This window comes from Pseudonaja textilis, chromosome 1 (assembly GCF_049901715.1).
Source record: "Pseudonaja textilis isolate UNSWEBS1 chromosome 1, rPseTex1.2, whole genome shotgun sequence".
Taxonomy (NCBI): Eukaryota; Metazoa; Chordata; class Lepidosauria; order Squamata; family Elapidae; genus Pseudonaja; species Pseudonaja textilis.
Window position 1 is genome coordinate 137560442 of NC_141990.1, and position 19668 is coordinate 137580109.

Genomic DNA, 19668 nt, shown 5'->3' on the forward strand with positions numbered 1-19668 from the left:
CCTTTTCAGTAAGGCTTTTCTACCTTTCCAGGTAAAATCCATGGAAAAACTGCTTTGGAGGAGAAGGATTAGCTTTAGGATTACAGTTAGGGTTAGGGTTAGGGTTCGGTCCCCATGAAGTCGAGGCGGAAAATGGATGTCGCCAATGAATTCACAGTGACACATTATGTTTAGGAGGGGTATTACCTTTTCAGTCAGGCTTTTCTACCTTTCCAGCTAAAATCCATGTAAAAACTGCTTTGGATGATGAGGATTAGCTTTAGGATTAGAGTTAGGGTTAGGGTTAGGGTTAGGGGTACATCCCGATGAAGTCGAGGTGGAAAATGGACATCGACAATGAATTCACAGTGGAACATTATGCTTAGCATTACGGTTAGTGTTAGGGTTAGGGTTAGGTTTAGGGTTAGGGTTACGGTTAGGGTTAGGGTTACATCTCGACGAAGGCGAGGCGTAAAATGGACATCGCCAATGAGTTCATAGTGGAACATAATGCTTAGCATTAGGGTTAGGGTTAGTGTTAGGATTAGGGTTAGGGTAAGGATTACAGTTAGGGTTAGGGTTAGGGTTAGGGTTCGGTACCCATGAAGTCAAGGCGGAAAATGGATGTCGCCAATGAATTCACAGTGACACATTATGCTTAGGAGGCGTATTACCTTTTCAGTCAGGCTTTTCTACCTTTCCAGGTAAAATCCATGGAAGACTGCATTGGAGGGTGAGTGTTAGAATTAGGGTTAAGGTTAGCGTTAGGGTCAGGGTTAGGGTTAGGGTTAGGATTTAAGTTAGCGTTAGGGCTATGGTTCGGTGCCGATGAAGTCCAGGCGGAAAATGGACATCGCCAATGAATTCACGAAGCCACATTATGCTTAGGAGGGGTATGACCTTTTCAGTCAGGCTTTTCTACCTTTCCAGGTAAAATCCATGGAAGACTGTATTGGAGGGTGAGGGTTAGCATTAGGTTTAAGGTTAGGGTTAGGGTTAGGGTTACATCCCGATGATGTCGAGGTGGAAAATGGACATCGAGAATGAATTCAGAGTGACACATTATGTTTAGGAGGGGTATTACCTTTTCAGTCAGGCTTTTCTACCTTTCCAGGTAAAATCCATGTAAAAACTGCTTTGGATGATGAGGATTAGCTTTAGGATTAGAGTTAGGGTTAGGGTTAGGGTTAGGATTAAAGTTAGGGTTAGGGTTAGGGTTAGGTGCCGATGAAGTCGAGGCGGAAAATGGACGTCGCCAATGAATTCACATAGCCACCTTTTGCTTAGGAGGGGTATGACCTTTTCACTCAGGCTTTTCTACCTTTTCAGGTAAAATCCATGGAAAAACTGCTTTGGAGGAAAAGGATTAGCTTTAGGATCAGAGGTAGGGTTAGGGTTAGGGTTAGGTTCCGATGAAGTCGAGGCGGAAAATGGACGTCGCCAATGAATTCACATAGCCACATTATTCTTAGGAGGGGTATTACCTTTTCAGTCAGGCTTTTCTACCTTTCCAGGTAAAATCCATGGAAGACTGCATTGGAGGGTGAGGGTTAGCATTAGGTTTAAGGTTAGGGTTAGGGTTAGGGGTACATCCCGATGAAGTCGATGTGGAAAATGGACATTGACAATGAATTCACTGTGGAACATTATGCTTAGCATTACGGTTAGTTTTAGGGTTAGGGTTAGTGTTAGGGTTAGGGTTAGGGTTACATCTCAACGAAGGCGAGGCGTAAAATGGACGTCGCCAATGAATTCATAGCTCAACGTAATGTTTAGGGTTATGACCTTTTCAGTAAGGCTTTTCTACCTTTCCAGGTAAAATACGTGAAAAAATCCCATTGGAGAGAAAACCAACTTAGGGTCAGGGTTATGACCCCATAAACTCGTTGTGAAAAATGGATGTCAGCAATGAATTTGTAGCACATCAGTATATTTAGATTTAAAACAATCTCTTTGGATGGTTAGGCTTAGGTTTAGGGTTTGGTTATGATTAGGGATAGGGTTTGTGTTATGGTAAGGGTCGGAGTGGAAAAATTGATTTCGCCAATCATTTTGCAGCGCTATGCTATGCTTAAGAGGCATATGTGTTTTTTAATCAGGTTTTTCTAACTTTCCAGGTAAAATACATAGAAAAATCCCATTGGAGAGAAAACCATGTTAGGTTGTAGGTTATGACCTCAACTGTAAGTGAAAAATGGATGTAAGCAATTAATTTGTCGCACCTCAGTATATTTAGGATCATTCTGACTTTTGTAGTCACCTTTTTCTACCTTTCCAGGTAAAATACGTGGAAAAATCCCATTGGAGTGAAAACCAACTTAGGGTTAGGGTTATGACCCCATAAACTCGTTGCAAAAAATGGATGTCAGCAATGAATTTGTAGCGCATCAGTATATTTAGGATAGTTCTGACTTTTATTGTCAGTTTTTTTTACCTTTCCAAGTAAAGTACATGGAAAAATCCCATTGGTGGGAAAATCCACTTAGGGTTCGGGTTAGGTCCCTATAAACCCAAAGTGAAAAATGGATGTCGCCAATAAATTCACAGCCCTTCATTATGCTTAAAAGTGCTATGACCTTTTTTGTCAGGCTTTTCTAGCTTTTCAGGTAAAATACCTTCAGAGTGTTACTGACCAGATGACTACAAAGAAAATAAGTCTTTCTATTGCCCACCATTCAGTCAGAACTGAAGAAGCTTCTTGGATGAGAAGGAGAAGGTTTTCAAAGAAAAAGCCAAGAAAGTGCAATTGTCTTTTGAAAAGCACCTTTGGGGCATTACCTCCAGTAGTTATCTTCTAACTTATATTGTCAAAGACTCTGCTTGTGTGTTTTGGAGCTGCTTGTGTTAGTTTGGAGCTGCTTGTGTTATTACGGCTCATTGCCAGGAAGCCCTCCTCAGTAGCAGGGCCTCAGTCATGATCCCTCCAGAGGAAAACTCCCTCATAGTCTGCTTTCAGTTAACAATTAGGCTAATGAATTCAATCATCATGACAGCTACTGCAGCGCCTGTCTTTTAGATTGCCTCTTATATTGCTTTATGCATTTGAAATGAATCCTATTGTTTTTAAGGAATGTTGATTTTATTGTTGCTGCAACTATTCACATTATTCTGTAAATTCATTTCCGGGAGGAAGACTGACACAGAAATTAATTAAATGAATTAAGGAACAAATTAAAATTTTATGGGAAGTTCTCAAGATACCTGATCACCTGCCAAATTGATCTCTGCAGAGAGAATTTATAGGTGCAAACAAAACTTTCAATGCTAACTACTTTCAATGTGCATATTTTAAAAGTTTAGTAATTCAGCATTTAAAGGAAATTGCCAACATAATCTTTACTGATTTATGTGATATGAAAAGCAAATACATAATATCAGTGTCTTAAACGTTTAATTATTAATGCTATTATCAGAGCATTCTGATAGTTATCAGAGCTGTTTATTTAGTTTTCATCTAACTTTTCTAGCTAGTTTGGAAACTCCAAAGGGCTATGTGAAACAATAGTTCAGCATAATCTCATGGCCTTCAAACAAGCGGTAAACAGATAAAATTCCTCTTCCTTGACTTGTCCTCTCTCTCCATGCACTTCATAAGAAAAGGAATCTGGAAACATGCAGAGAAGAGGAGATGAGGAGAAGTCTGCTGATGACATCATGGAATCATCTAGGGACAACATCTGCCCACAACATCCATATGGGTTCTGTTCCCACTCTTCCCTTGTTGACTGGAAAGATCTAAATTAGAATTCCTTATACCATAGGAACATTCATTACCCTCATGTAAAATGCTTGATGTAGGATTCAGATGGTCAGTCTTGGACTTCTACACCTGATTATGTAAAGCGGGCTAGTCAATACTTGCAATTTTATCACTGACATTTAAAAGAGCAAAAATCTGTGTTTAAATTTTTAAAAAAGTTGTATAAAATGTATTCCAACCCTTAAATAATGCATACTGACTGCCGGCTGCCAAGAGTTCGATTCTGACCGGCTCAAGGTTGACTCAGCCTTCCGTCCTTCCAAGGTCAATAAAATGAGGACCCAGATTTTGGGGGGAACAGGTTGATTCTATAAACTGCTTAGAGAGGGCTGTAAGGCACTGTGAAGTAGTATATGGTGCGGTGGCATAGAGGGGGACCTCTCACCTCACAATCAGGAGGCTGTGAGTTTGATCCTTGGTAGAGGCAAATATTTTTCATCTCTATCTATTGGACTGGACGGAATATGTGCCTACTTCTTAAAAAAGCTATCGACTGCCATAGCCGAACCTATAAACATAATCTTTGAAAAATCTTTCAGGACCATCTCCTTGCCAAATTATGGTCACAAGCCACGGTCATCCCCATCTTCAAAAAGGGAGACCCCAGCCTAGTTGAAAATTACAGACCAATCTCTTTATGTTGCGTTACCTGTAAAGACAAGGAATCAATTATTAACCAATCCATTATCCTCCACTTAGAGACAAACAACCTACTCTATAATAAACAATTTGGTTTCAGAAAAAAACTATCCTGCAATCTTCAACTCTTACACTGCAAAAACATATGGACTACACAACTCGACCAGGGCAAAGCAATAGACGCAATCTACATAGACTTCTGTAAAGCCTTTGATTCAGTGGTACATGACAAACTACTCCTAAAACTAAAATCTTATGGTATCTCTGGACACCTGCATAACTGGATAGAAGCATTTCTGTCAAACAGGCAACAAATGGTCAAAATTGGGAGTGTCCTATCAAATTCTGTACCTGTCAACAGTGGTGTTCCCCAAGGCAGTGTTCTAGGACCAACTCTCTTCATACTCTACATAAATGACCTCTGTGATCATATTAAGAGCAATTACGGTCTCTTCACTGATGATGTAAAGCTATTCAATACCACAGACAATACTGCTACCCTTCAAAAAGACCTTTACTATGTAACAGAATGGTCAAACAAATGGCAACTTCAAATCTCAACAAATAAATGCTCTGTCTTACATATTGGCAAAAAAAATCAAAAAATAAAATACAGGCTGAATAGTGTAAGACCTTGTTGATGATCCAAACTCTGTCAAGGATCTTGGAGTACTCATCTCTAATGATCTAAGTGCCAGAGCCCAATGTAACTACATAGCCAAAAAGGCATTAAGAGTTGTTAACCTAATCTTACATAGCTTTTTCTCTAGTAATATTACACTACTAACTAGACCATACAAAACATTTGCTAGACCAATACTCGAATACAGCTCATCAGTCTGGAACCCACATTACGTATCTGATATTATCACAGTTGAGAAAGTCCAGAAATATTTCACAAGAAGAGTTCTACCACTCCTCTGCTTGTTGCAGAATATCTTATGCCACCAGACTTGAAATTCTAGACCTAGAAAACCTAGCACTATGCTGCCTTCAGTCCTATCTAAGTGTACTATATAAAATCATACATTTCAATATCCTACCTGTCAATGAATACTTCGGCTTCAACCATAACAACAGAAGAGCACACAATAGATACAAACTCAAGGTTAATCGCACCAAACTTGATTGCAGGAAATACGGCCTCAGCAACAGAGTGGTCAATGTCTGGAATACTCTACCTGACCCTGTGGTTTCTTCCCCAAACCCCAAAAACTTTAACCTTAGACTGTCTACTATTGACCTTACCCCTTTCCTAAGAGGCCTGCAGGGGGCATGCATAAGAGCACCAATGTGCCTACCGTGCCTGTCCTATTGTTTCTTTTATTTTTTTATTTTTCTTATATGTATCCATAACTATGTTTTTACTTATACCTATTATCTTGTAAGCAATTGACAAACCAAATAAATACATAAAAAATAAATAAATCTAAGTGCCATTGCCATTGCCATACAGTTCTTGAATACAATATAATTGGAGAAAATTCAAGTCCCAGAGAAAAATCTATGCTACAGTACTGAAATCTACATATTCAGTTATCTCTAAAAGCCATGGGACACTGAGTACCAGAATATTGTGAGTGGGAATGATGAATAGAAAATGGTGAGAATGGAATTTATCTGGCTAGAAGCAGAAGAGCTAGAACCATACAGAGGAATTCTCTTGTCGGTCAATGAGAATGAACAGCAACATTTTGTTCTACATCCTTACATCCTCTTAAAAATTAGCAAATCCCCACCTCTCACAATGGACTTTTGACTTATGAATTGACCCCTGTCACCTTACCAATCTTTGCTGCCTTTTCTGAATTTTTACTCTTCCACATAAGTGAACTGACTGAAAATTATTGACCGTGTGACGGAAAACATGAGGTCTGAAATGACAAAGAAGAATCCCAGAATATCTGCTGTAACTTAACATGCATTCTTCAAATCCTTGACAAGATTCCGCCCCACTTTAAACAAAAATCTTAGAATTTTTCAATTTATTAGAGTTGACCAGCTTTGTATAATTTAAAATGTGTTTACAAATTCTTTTTTCCCAAATAAATAAATTACCCTCTGAGGAGGAAGAGCAAAAGAATTGATTTTTTTTCTATTCTTGTGATGGATTCATTGGAAGTTTATTGTTTAAGTTGAAATTGTACAGTTGAAGTTCAATTTCTCTAGTCATTAGAGAAAGATAGGAAATTCAGAGGTCAAGGTAAGTGCTACAGAAATTTAGTTATAAGTTAATGATCCTTGAAATGCAACAGCCTATAGTTAATATAATATTTACAGGTTTTTTTTATGCTCCAAGCCCAATGATGGGCTTTCATCACAATTTACTGCTTTTATTAACTTCAGTGATTGTTGGGTGGGAGGCAGCTGCTATATTTACAATGACTGAGAAATTATACTTATTTCTGTATTTGTTTAGCAATCTTACATTTAAAAGGAGAAAAGCTACTCTGCACAAAATTTAAAATATACATCTGCAGATGCGCTCAGAAAGGAGAGCAAGAGAAAAATCAGTCATTTCAAAATAAATAAAAATAAGTAATTATGAAGCAGTGTTTGAAAGCAGTTTTTAAAATGCTTCTTTCCACAACATTTTGACTGGATTCAATCATTATTTGTATCTGGTAGGTGAATATATTGTAGGTGGATAGGGGAGCAGATAATATTAATCACTCTGTGAAGCTACTCTTAAAACAATTTTAAAAGTCTTGTGTATCATCCAGTTTGTCAGTGGATTTATAGGGTCAAAGAAACCCACATCATCATCGTATCATTTTCCCTCAGGTGTAGGGTCTGCTTTTTGGATCAATAAATGCCATTTCACAGAATCAAACATGGCCACGGGTCCAACTGGATTATTATCATGTCTGTGTTAATTCTGTGACACCTTTGCTTTGGTCTTCTGCATGACCATTTGCCATCAATGTTAAAGTGGTTGCGGGGTACAGGCAACGGTATGGGGTGTTGTTTGTAGAGCACAGCCAAAGAGGCTGAAAAGCTATCATAGCTTTTTATGCTGAGAACTGGTCTAGATAGAGCAATGACATCCAATTATGTAAATTGCTGGAGTATTTTTTATTTTATTTTTTTGTCTCTGCACAGCTGTTCCCTGCACAGCTCTGTCTGTGGAGCCTGCGGTGAGTTGTACTCTTCACCTCTTAACAATGAAGGACAGAGCAGCAATTTGAATCAATCTGCTGCTGACTTTTGGCCTATGATTTTCCACTGGCAATTTTGCTAATGCTGCCCTTAAGCCACAATGTCGAGACGAGTAGCAACATTTGCTATGAAAGTGGGCTCCATTTCTACAGTCTTCCCTCCCCTTTAGCGAAGGTGTGCAATTAATCTTTAATCGCATTCAAAAGAGACATCACTGGCAAATAAAAAGCATGCCTGATGAATGCTGATAGGATTTTCTTTTCTGAGACCAGAATGCCATTGTTTTTCTTCATTGCAAAACTTTATCACTCATTTTCCTTGGTATCCTTTTCAGCTTTCTGATAATATTCGTTCTCTCCCCCTCTCTCTTTCTCCCTCCCTCCCCCTCCCTCTCTTTTCTCCCTCCTTCCCTCCCCTCCCTCCCTCTCTCTCTCTCCCTCTCCCTCCCTCTCTTCTTTCTTTCTCTCCCTCCCTCTCAATGATTAAAATTCAGATGCTTGGCAATTGCTTCATATTTATGGCCATTGTTGTGTTCCGGGATCATGTGATCACCTTTGCGATCTTCTCTCAAGCAAAGTCAATGGGGAAGCCAGGTTCATTTAACAAGCAGGTTACTAACTTATCAATGGTAGTGATTCACTTAACAACTCTGGCAAGAAAGGTAAGGTAAAATAAAATGAGGCAAAACTCATTTAACACAAAACAGAGATTTGGGGTTCAATTATGGTCATAAATCGAGGACTACCTGTACCTTACGGCATGCCACAGAACAGAGAGTATCATTTGCAGATTTCCTTTTTGGGAAAGGGAATTGGAGAAGAAGCATTAAACAATGCAGCAAGGACTCACAATACTTACCGATTTTCCTCCTACTTCTTTGGAATGATCAATGGCAGTTTTCCTACTTTGCACACTCTACAACTGTAGAATAAATCTGCCAACTCGTTGGATTGGTGGAAGCTAAGCTATTTTATACCCTTGGAGCCTGTCCTTGGCTGATGTTGGAATAATAAAGAAAATGCTACTCAAACCATGAACAAACTAAGTCAGTGATGGCAAACCTTTTGGGCTCGGCATGTCAAACATTCAAAAAATGCGTGACTTTGTCTGTTGTGAGTCTGCTGGTATATTACCTCCACACTGACCCACAACCAAAAGTGAAACAATTTTTCTCCCCCACCCCCCACTCCATAGCAGCAGAACTCAGCGGCAGGATGGAAACTATACCTGAAGTACACGCCTTGACTTCAGCCCTGCTGCCATTGCTGCCTCTCAAAATGGCAGCCTTCTGCCATTCTGCAAGGCATGAGAGACAGAGGGATAATTTGACCTAAACCAATTTCAAGTCAAGTTTGGGGTCAGCTCACAATTACTTCTTTGAACTGTTAATAAAGTTGATTTTCAGTGTTAGGAAGAGAACTACTGCCAATATTCTGCTGGTAGTAATAATAATAATAAATAGCAGGGAAAACAGATAAGAATACGACCTGGCAATGGCTAACAGCAGGAAAGTTGACTACAAGCAGCAGCACAAATAACAGAATAACAGAGTTGGGAGAGACTTTGGAAGTCTTCTAGTCCACACCCCCGATCAAGCAGGAAATTCTATGCCCTTTCAGACAAATGACAATGTAACAACAATGGTACATTGGAAGATCTGCAAAAAATACCATTTGCCTGCAATCAAGAGCTTGTGGGACCATAAACTAAGGAAATGAAGAAGCTAAAATGCTATGGAAGTTTAGAATTTAAATAGACAGCATATACCACATAACATCCCGGGCTTAACAACTGATAATAAAAAAGAGAAAAATTTCTGGAGAGAGGACATTGCAAAACCTGGAGACAGCAGAACAGAAGAGAAAGAACTGGAAAAGACAACAAAACACAAAGAACTGCAAATAGAAACAGAATGACTGTGGCAAAAAATAGCAAAAGTACTACAAGTAGAAACAGGCACATTGGGTGCCATCCCAAACCAGCTAGAGCCCCGCATGAATATCAATGGCATTGACAAATTTTACTATTTAGTATTTATTTGATTTGTCAATCGCTTACAAGATACAGGTATAAGAATAAATATAGTTTTGAATACATGAGATAGATACTTATAAGAAAAATAAAAAATAGGACAGGGACGGTAGGTGTTTTGTTTGAGCAATGAGAGGCTGAACCAGAGCATGAGTGCAACAATACTTTATTTTACAATAAAGGGCTGACCGTGCTTGCCAAGCCTGGAACTGGCTCGCAGCAATCAGCAACCGGTTGGACCCCGCAGCCTGCTTTTATAGCTGGCTGCTGGGGAGAGCCAACCAATGGGAATGGGGGAATAACGCCCACGTAAAGTGAGTGGACCTGAGTGAGAACTCCTTGAGTCCTCAGGACATAACAGTAGGCACAATTGGTGTGCCTATGCACGCTCCCTACAGGCCTCTTAGGAAGGGGGTGAGATCAATAGTAGAAAGTCTAAGGTTAAAGTTTTTGGGGTTTGGGGAAGAAACCACACAGGTAGAGTATTCCAAACATTGACCACTCTGTTGCTGAAGTCGTATTTTCAGCAGTCAGATTTGGTGCGATTAACCTTGAGTTTGTATCTATTGTGTGCTCTTCTGTTGTTATGATTAAAGCTGAAGTATTCATTTGCAGGTAGGACATTGCAGTGTATGATTTTATATACTATATTTAGTATATATGTATGATTTTATATACTATATTTATTGTATGTATGTGCTATGTCTCACATGTGCCAACGAGGTGAGAAGTCCAAGTTTCCAAATGAATATAAACAATCAGACAAGTCCAGTAATGACAGGGTTAAATTCCTTGAGCTGGAAAAGTTCTTGGCAGTCTCACACAAGCTGTCTGCCAAGTCCGATAATAAAGCAAGAACATAAATCACAAGCTATCGCCACACACAGAATCTTTCGAAGCTTCTCTCACAAATTAACACATTGTCCCGAACAAGTTCTCAGAGCGAACACACCCACTTTTATTCTCTGTGGGGCATGTCAGTCCCTCATCTCAGTCTCTGATTCATCCTTTCTTTCTACGTCGCAACTTACACTTTGGCCTGCACCGTTGTCTTGCATCAAGCCAGCATTCCTCAGCTTGATCCTCAGTCAGAGGCTCTGATACGCTCTCCTGATTATCTGCCGACACCTGAGGCACAATCAGGGAAGAAGGTCCTGCTGAGGAGGGAAGGAAGGCAATTCCAAATCCTCTAACAAAGCAGGCTCAAACCTCAGAGCCAAATCCTCCTCTTCCTCATTGTCCAAGTCCTCGACCTCTGACAAAGCAGGCTCAAACCTCCGAGTCACAACATGTATTTGTATGTGTATGTATGTGTGTGTATATGTATGTATGTATGTACAGGTATGTAGGTCTAGGTGTGTTTGGGTCTTTTCCTATGTAAGATTAAGATGTTTCTTAGCGATGTCCCATGATGTTTCGGCGAGGTCCCACTCGCCATCCTCAGGCTGGTGCTTAAGGCTTCATGCCAGTGCAAGCTGTGTGTGATCGGAGCTGCCTTCTCTCTATAAATACTGATGGTGGGGGCTGGTGTGCTGGGCTGGTTGGCTGCGCTCCTGCCTCTTGATTGGTTGATGGAGTTGATGTTGGTATAATGGGCTTTGTGATGGCCTTGTGAGTTTTGCTGTGGAGATATCCTAGATCTTGTGCTGTAATCTCCTGAGTAGTTTGTTTTGTAGTGATCTTTTTTCCATTAGCCTCTCGTGTTTTAACGGCTTGGTAATGGGTTGTGTGATGACCTTGTGAGATTTATTGCTGTGGTATCCTTGGTCTTGTGCTGTGATATCCTGGGTCATTCTCTGTGTAGCAACTTCTTGAGTTCTTGTGGTGTAATTTCCTGAGTTTTCTGATGTGATATCCTGAGTGGGTGGCCGTGATGTAGCATTCTGGGTTTTAGTCTGGCTTCGAGTTTAGGGACTAGGTCTGTGTTCTTGGCATATGTCAGCTTGTTTGGTTTTGGGGTTGGGGTGTGTGACAGCTGGCAAAGCAGCCGTGGTCTGGTTTCTGGATGGTTTCTGGATGGTGGTTGTCCTTTGTTTATAGGATGGGCTTGGGCCTGAGTCTGATGAGGGGGATTGGTGGTGGTATCCCATGTTGTTTCAGGTCTGGTGTTGGTTTTCGTGGCTGGGACTCGTTTGTTGGTGAGGTCTAGCACAAGACCATATATTACTAGTATATATAGTAAATATACTGTATTTATATTTACCATCAATCAATTGCAGTCTTACTCAGAACAGCTTACAGATAATCCTTGACCTATGACCACAATTAAGCCTAAAATTTCTATTGCCAAGCGAGACAGTTCAGTGAGGTTTGCCCCATTTTATTACCTTCACTACAATTGACCTTCACTACAATTGTTAAATAAGTAACCCCGTTGTTAAGTGATCTGGCTTCCCCATTGGCTTTGCTTGTCAGAAGGCTACAAAAGGTGATCACATAACCCAGGGATACAGCAATGGTCATAAATATGAGCCAGTTGCCACTCATCCAAATTTTAATCCTGTGACCATGTGGATGCTGCAATGGTTGGAAGTGCAAAAAACAGCCATAAGTCACTTTTTTCAGTGCCATTGTAACTTTGAACGGTCATTAAATGAATGATTATGATCCAGACAAGGTTGTGATGAATCAAATGGGTATAATAGAAATTTAAACCTTCATGGTAAATGCAATAAAGCTAATGATGATAAGTCAATTAAGATGAGATATCAGTGGTTTGCACTATTTATCCTTTTTTATCGGGACACATTTTTTCTCTCAGAAGTATGCTTTTCTTTTAACAATGGCAATGCATCTGTGACTATTATATTACTAGTTCTGTTTTTTAAATATCCCTAAATATTTCTAAACAATGAACCTCGTGCTATAATTGTCAACACTCATCAGACTAGAATGATATTACATTATTCATGTATTTTTCCCTTTTTTACCCTACCTCTTCCATAGCCTCAAAATGACTCAGAAAACATGTAATAGAGAATTTTTCATCTCTGTGGTGCAAAATGTTCAATAATGTAGAGATGAAAAGGGAGGGAGAAGGGCTAGAGAAAAAGAGGAGGTATTTCTATGGAATGGCATAACATGAGACTCATCTTCAAATCCCAATCATGGTGCAAAGATTCCTGCTAACCAGTTTTAAAGGACTTGCCTCTTGGTATTCCTGTTTGATTGGTCTCCAGCCCATTAAGGAGGCAAACTACCTCAGGTTTAGTTACTCTGTATTTGAGTAGTGATCTCCCTCTTCTGACACAATTCTTGCTGTATGAATTATCTTGGTCTAGGATACCTTCTTAATGATGCTGTTAGAGGTTAAGATCTGCTGAGCTCTAGTTATGTAGTTGCTTTATCTTGTTATGCTCAAGCCCTGTGTAGCCATGGATCTCTGCAATTACTTGATCCTGGGCTCACAAGAGAGATGGGTTTTCTGGCTTCTGCAGAGGCTTCAGCCTAGGTAAGGCTGGACCAGTGCTTTCTAAGGGGTTGCTACGCCTCCTGCAGCCTCCTTACATTCATGGGCTTACCGTCTTTTGAAAGCATGCTATACTTGTTAGGAAAAATATTTAGTACTGTTTTGAAAGGACACCAGACCTGTGCTTAAAAAAACAACAACTGCTGAGTCAAGTATTGAAAGAATGTATGTTACTGTAACTGGGGAAGAGCGTATATAGGTGATGTTATCAAATGGAGTTTATCACAGCAAATTCCTTCTGGATGCTGTTTTGACACTGAAACTTCTGGGAGGGGCAAAAGATATCCCAATAATATTTCAAAGGATTTGTGAATTAAAAACAATCTTTCTTTTCGTTTCATTTTTTTTCTTTCTTTCTTTCTTTCTTTCTTTCTTTCTTTCTTTCTTTCTTTCTTTCTTTCTTTCTTTCTTTCTTTCTTTCTTTCTCACTCTCTCTTCCTCCTTCTCTTCTTTTCTTTTCATATAACTAATCTACTATATCTGTTATCTATAACTATACCTACTTACTTAGATCCCCCCCATCTCTCTCACACACACACAGACACGCACATCTCCCTCATCTATCAATAAAATGCAAACGCTGAGAAAAGTGGGGTTTTTTTTTTCTTCTTTTCTGCTTCATTTCTCATCAGTTCCTCTAAGGAATTTCTCTGCTTGAAATTATTTGAGTAAGGGTGGGGCTAAAATCGATGGTTTACAATCCAAGTAATGGGAAGCATTGATTTAGTTCCATAATGTATATACTGAATCAGCAGAACTAAGCAAAACTATGTGACCACGAAAGGATAGATAAAAATATACCATAACTTGGAGAGAAAGAGAGAGGAAGAAAAAATACAGAACAGAAACCTAAAGAAATTTACCTGTCATCAAGTTGTCCTAGTCCTGTAAAGGGGACAAAGCAAATGGCCTTGAAAGACAGGAGGAAAAGCTTCTATACCAAGACCATGATCCGATAAGAGGCACTTGAGCCCAGGCCAAGAAACCAATTTGAGCAAACATCTCGGACAGGTTCCTCTCTAGTTCCCACTAGAGAATGTAAGGAATGGGGAACCACATTCAGACTTGCAAGATTCTGTTATTATTATTGTTACAGTAAAAGCAGTATATATATTGGGTTCTTACTCTGTCTGGTCTATCTTGTTGAGCTGGGAGTTCCTCAGATTATCTGTTCACTGGAACATCAAGATAACAAAGTACTCAGAATTATGAAATTAAGCACAATGCTGAATTCAGAAATTGAGGTCTCTTGGTATGAAGGTTTCAGTTGATATCTTTTTCTGGGTTAGCCCATCTCCTCCTCCTCCTTGCTAGTTTATTCATTCATTTATTTCCCTACCCCTTCTGAATCCATTCTAAGCAGAGGTCTCACCCCAAATTTTGTCTTGCACAGAGCAGCAAGAGGGGCCACCTGCTGCCAGGCTTATAAGTGTCTGCAAGAAGCAGAAGAACTGTATATACCTGTCCCCCTCACTGATGGAAGAAAATGAAATCATGAAGGAGATAAATATAGGTAGTTCTCAACTTACAACAGTTCATTTAGTGACCATTTGAAGGTATCAAGGCACTGAAAAAAGTGACCTATGACCATTTTCCCACACTTACGACCATTGCAGCATCTCCATGGTCATGTGATCAAAATTCAAATGCTTGGCAACTGACTGATATTTATCATGGTTTCAGTGTCCTGGGATTGCGTGATCACCTTTTGCAAAGTTTACTTTACTTTACTCTATTGTCATTGCACCTCATACAACGAAATTAAATGCCATCTTCAGTGTACATTATAACTATAAAAATAAAACACAAACACACATCCTTCACATTCTATACAATTGAATTGAAAATCTGATATTGCATTAGTATTGCACTATACGATAGAAAGTAGAAAGTCAATGGGGAAGCCAGGTTCACTTAACAAGAGTGTTACTATCAACTGCGATGATTCCCTTAACAACTGTGGCAAGAAAGGTCATAAAATGGGGCAAAATTCACTTAACAAATGTCTCAGCAACAAATTTTGGGCTCAATTGTGGCTGTAAGTTGAAAACTACCTGTAGTCATTTTGAACACACTTCATTTAACTTTACCGGACTTAATGATAAGTGATAAGTGGTCTCATACTCATATCATTGCAAAAAAGCACAAGGGTTGATCTCAAAAGTGAAGCATTCAAAGAATGTTAGTATGTTAGCTTTGCAAGATGCGTCCTTTGAATACTTTCATTCTTCTGAATATTAAAATGTTCTTCCTCAAAGGAGGAGTCCAGAGGTGGTATTCAGCAGGTTTTGACCAGTTCTGGAGAATTGGTAGCAGAAATTTTGAGCAGTTCAGAGAACCGGCAAATACCACCTCTGACTGGCCCCACCCCCATCTATTCTCTGCCTCCTGAGTCCCAGCTGATTGGCTGGGTCTTCTTTTGTTGCCCTGCACAGGAGAACGGAGCTGAAAATCAGGTTAGTGGGGTGGGGAGGGATGGGATTTTGCAGTAACCTTCCCCCAGGAGTTGGGTGGGAATGGAGATTTTATAGTATCCTTCCCCTGCCACGCCCAGCAAGTCATGCCACGCCATGCCCACCAAGCCACGCCTACAGAACCAGTAATAAAAAAAAATTGAATTCCCACCACTAAAGGAGTCCCATACCCCAGAAAGCTCAGCGCTTCCTTGGCTTTCATTTCTTGTATGTGCATCCAAGCACAGTGACAGCGTGAATGGTTCCAGCATGAGTAAGCAACCAAATACAAAGTGTCAGAAGAGCATCCGAAGAAACCTTCTTGGAAATGATCTCCTGATTGGCTGCCAACAGGATCTCACGCTCAATCTTCACCCAAACGCCTTCTAAATGGCATGTGATGGTAGAGAAAAACAAACAAACAAAAAGAAGAGGAGTTGTTCAACCTTGATACGCACGCACTAGGGCGTAGCATCTCCACAAATGGGAAGAAAATAAAGAGTCCCTTTGGGGTAAAAAAGACAAATCCTGATTGAAACCAGGATCTGCAGCCAGGAGCAAAAGGCTAAAGTCAAATGGAAATACAGTGAGTTTGTGTTGGATGTGTCTGTGAAATGACATGTTAAAAAATGGGCTGTCATGGAAAAGCATCTCAAATATTTCTGAAAATGCAGATGTTACAACTAGAGCAACCAAGTTATGATTTTTTAATGAATGCAGGGATTTCTTCAGAGGGGAAGATGATGGTGGAAGAGTGCAGTCAGCGGGAGACTCACTGGCAGAATCAAAGAGTCACTTGGAAAGCCGCCATGGTTTTGTTATTGGATTTGGCAAGAAGAAGAAAAATGTCTTTTTATTCTCCATTGTCAATAGTTTAGAGGCATCCCAACAGCTTTGCTGTTGTGGACAACATTTTAAAAGGAAGTTGGGAAACAATACAATATTATGATATCTCATTCCCTTTTCTTTAGCAAGCCATTAGAGTTTGCATTTGATGCCAGAGTAAAGGTATTATATAAATGGCTTGCTGATAACATGGGCAATTGATACAAATCCACCTCAGCAGGAATCAGTGTCTTCCTGATCTTGGCTGAACTGGGAAACTAAACTGGTTGGATTTGGTTAGTATTTGGATGAGGAAACCACCTGGCGCTATTTGCTAAATTAAGAAATTTAGTTTAATATAAGCCAAACTGTTTCTGAAACACTATCAAGAAAATGGCTGGATTAGATGTTGATCTTATTTTAAAGGTATCTTTGCCATCTTTTACCAGATGAAAATCTGGATGAGGAAACTAATCCCACATGGAACTTATGTGAAAGAGGTCATCTCTTTCCAGCAATGCCAGCAGGGAAGATAATCAAAGGGGAGCAAGAATGAAGAAAGTACTGCTGCTCCATCACACCCCCAGTGATGGAGGTATGCCTCCTTTTGTACATGATGTTGCACAGTGGTGGGATTCAAATTTTTTTACTACTGGTTCTGTGGGCGTGGCTTGGTGGGCATGGCTTGGTGGCCCTGGCAGGGGAAGGATACTACAAAATCTCTATTCCCTCCCCACTCCAGGGGGAAGATTATCACCGGTTCTCTGAACTACTCAAATTTTCCACTACCAGTTCTCCAGAACTGGTCAGAACCTGCTGAATGCCACCTCCGATGTTGCATGGATGATGTGAAGATGATGCAGCTTGGGGTGCAATGGTGTGATGCAGCCTTCGACATTTGGATGAAAAGTTAGAACCTGTGGAAGCTCGTGGCTCTATCCTTCCAAATGCTATAGTTTAAGAAGGGCAAATGTTCTCCTCTTGTCTTAGTCAAAGGAATACTAAAAAAAACAAAGTAAGGAGATTGGACCAGCAAGAAAATCCTTCTCGCAGGCTACAAGCATCAGATATGGATTCACACCATTGGAGTGGGTTTACCAGCTGGGGAATTAACCTCTTTTAGTCTCTGTGCAATCTTAATCCAGCACTTGTCACTGCTTGGACAACTTGGAGATCTTGGAAAGTATTGGTGGAGATACTTAGCCCAGGCCTTAAGCTGGCCTAAGAGGTCACAAATAGTTTTCTGCCCCAGAATGTGTGGGTTGGTGGTGGGAAAGGATCACTCTCTTTTAGCAGGATCTGGGTTGTAATTAGGATAGTTGGACTTTCATAGGGCGGCAGAGTTACCTTTTAATGTATCCACTTAGTGAGAGCTGGTGGGATGGTTAAATGGAGCTAGGAAAAAGCCTGTAATCTCCCTGCATACAAATAGGTTGGGTTTAGCAGGGCAGCAGAAATACTGGTGGGTTAGGCTTGAAGGTAATGTTGTGTGTGGGAATGAGAAGAAATGGATTCCCTCTTTCGGAAACTTATTTCCCCCCCTTTAATTTGCTTTTCTATGTTTTTTACCCAGCTTTGTTTATCTTGTTTCTTCTTCCCAGTTTGCAGCGATTTTCTGTGCCTTAAAGGAAAATATTTTTGGATTGATTAGGTGTGTTTTAACTTCCCCCAATGGCCCCTGTATCCCTAGTCTAATAAGGGGAATAGAGGGAGATATGGTAGAAAGGTAAGAGACAGATCTGGAAAGAAGGAAGGATCTTTTCAATTATGGTGGTTTGTTCCTCCATGGAACAGGATAATTTAGAGGAGTTTAGGATCAAGTTAGTTGCAGTCTGACAGCATTCTTAGATAATCAGGCAGGCATGTTTTACAAGCCTCAGCAAGGATATTTTTTGATATCACTTAATTCTTCCCTGGGGTAGAGCTCATAGCTATATCCTTGTTGTTGTCATTGTATTCCTGTAAATTGCCATAAGTCATTAATGGAGTGAACTGAATACAAATTCTCTCAATCAATCAATCAATCAATACAGAGCTTTTTACAGTATTCATGATTTGACAATGTGGATATACATATTTGATTGACATGCTAGTTAGATAGTATTACAGAATCTTTATACTTGACTCCTCGCACATGAAATACCTGAAGATGTTTTTCTCAATTCCAGTTAGTCATGCATTATTTCCCTTCAACTGGATTTAAAATGCTTTTCAGGTTACTTTTATTTTATTGGGTTATTATATTTATGCAAAGCACTGAAAACAAACTGAGATAACATATAAATAATGAAGTTATTATTGACATGTGTGCTTTAATGATTTCATTGTTGATTAGTCTGCTTTATATTTAAGAAATATTTGTTTGCATTGAGTCCATTAGGTAGCTGTTTGGACTTTTTGGGACAACATAGCTTTGGATTATGTATTATTTCTGTAATGAATTCAGATATTAATAAGAGATAGTATAATCCTCAAGTAATAACAAAAACAGTAAGATCCTCCAGATGGCAAGGGTGTTCTTTGTGTTCTTAAGTCTTTGACTTAAGAAAAGTCAAGATAGCCAGGCTTGTGTGAACAAAACACCTTTTTAAATGTGTGGAAATTTTTGATAGCATTGCAAATGCTTTTGATGTATCTAGGAGTTATAAATTTATTACACGGGATTCATCAATCATGTTTGACTTTGATGGCCAACCAAACATTTGGTCACCTGCTCTTCTCCAAATGATATTAACCTTGGGAATATGAATTGTGTAATGAATAAACCATGGCTGCAGAGATGAAGGATTTTTTTGAGTTGATACTAAATCTGTGGACTAAGTGGTTTGGCAACATTTCTGGGGGACAAAGAGAGGGAGGGGGAGAGGGGGAGAGGGGGAGAGAGAGAGAGAGAGACTTATACTTTAGAGATAGTCACATTCAGTGCTGTTCACATTTCCCTATAGTCAGGAAGCATTTTTGTTTTCCCACAAAAGATGAAATACTTGCCTTTGAGAATAGATTCTCTAGTGCAATTCAAACTTTGATTTCAGATAGATTAAAAACAATGTGCAACTTCTAAGTTAATCTTTTTCTTATTGCAGAAATAGAATTGTAACTTGACCAAGTGCTTTGTTGATTGTTTGGCAAGATCTCTGAATTTTAGTGTGTGCCGCCAAATTACACCTAGATGCAGCACTTTCCACATTTCCAGAAATATCTGCTGCAATTCTAGTGAGAGAAAATTAGACATTAGCTGTCTGAAAAGCTGATTTTCATCCAAGCAGAATTGGAACCCCCTTTAATTCCTGTTGCTAAATTAGAATCTACTTCCACCAGACTGAAAATCAACTTCACAGGGAGCAGCAGTTTCC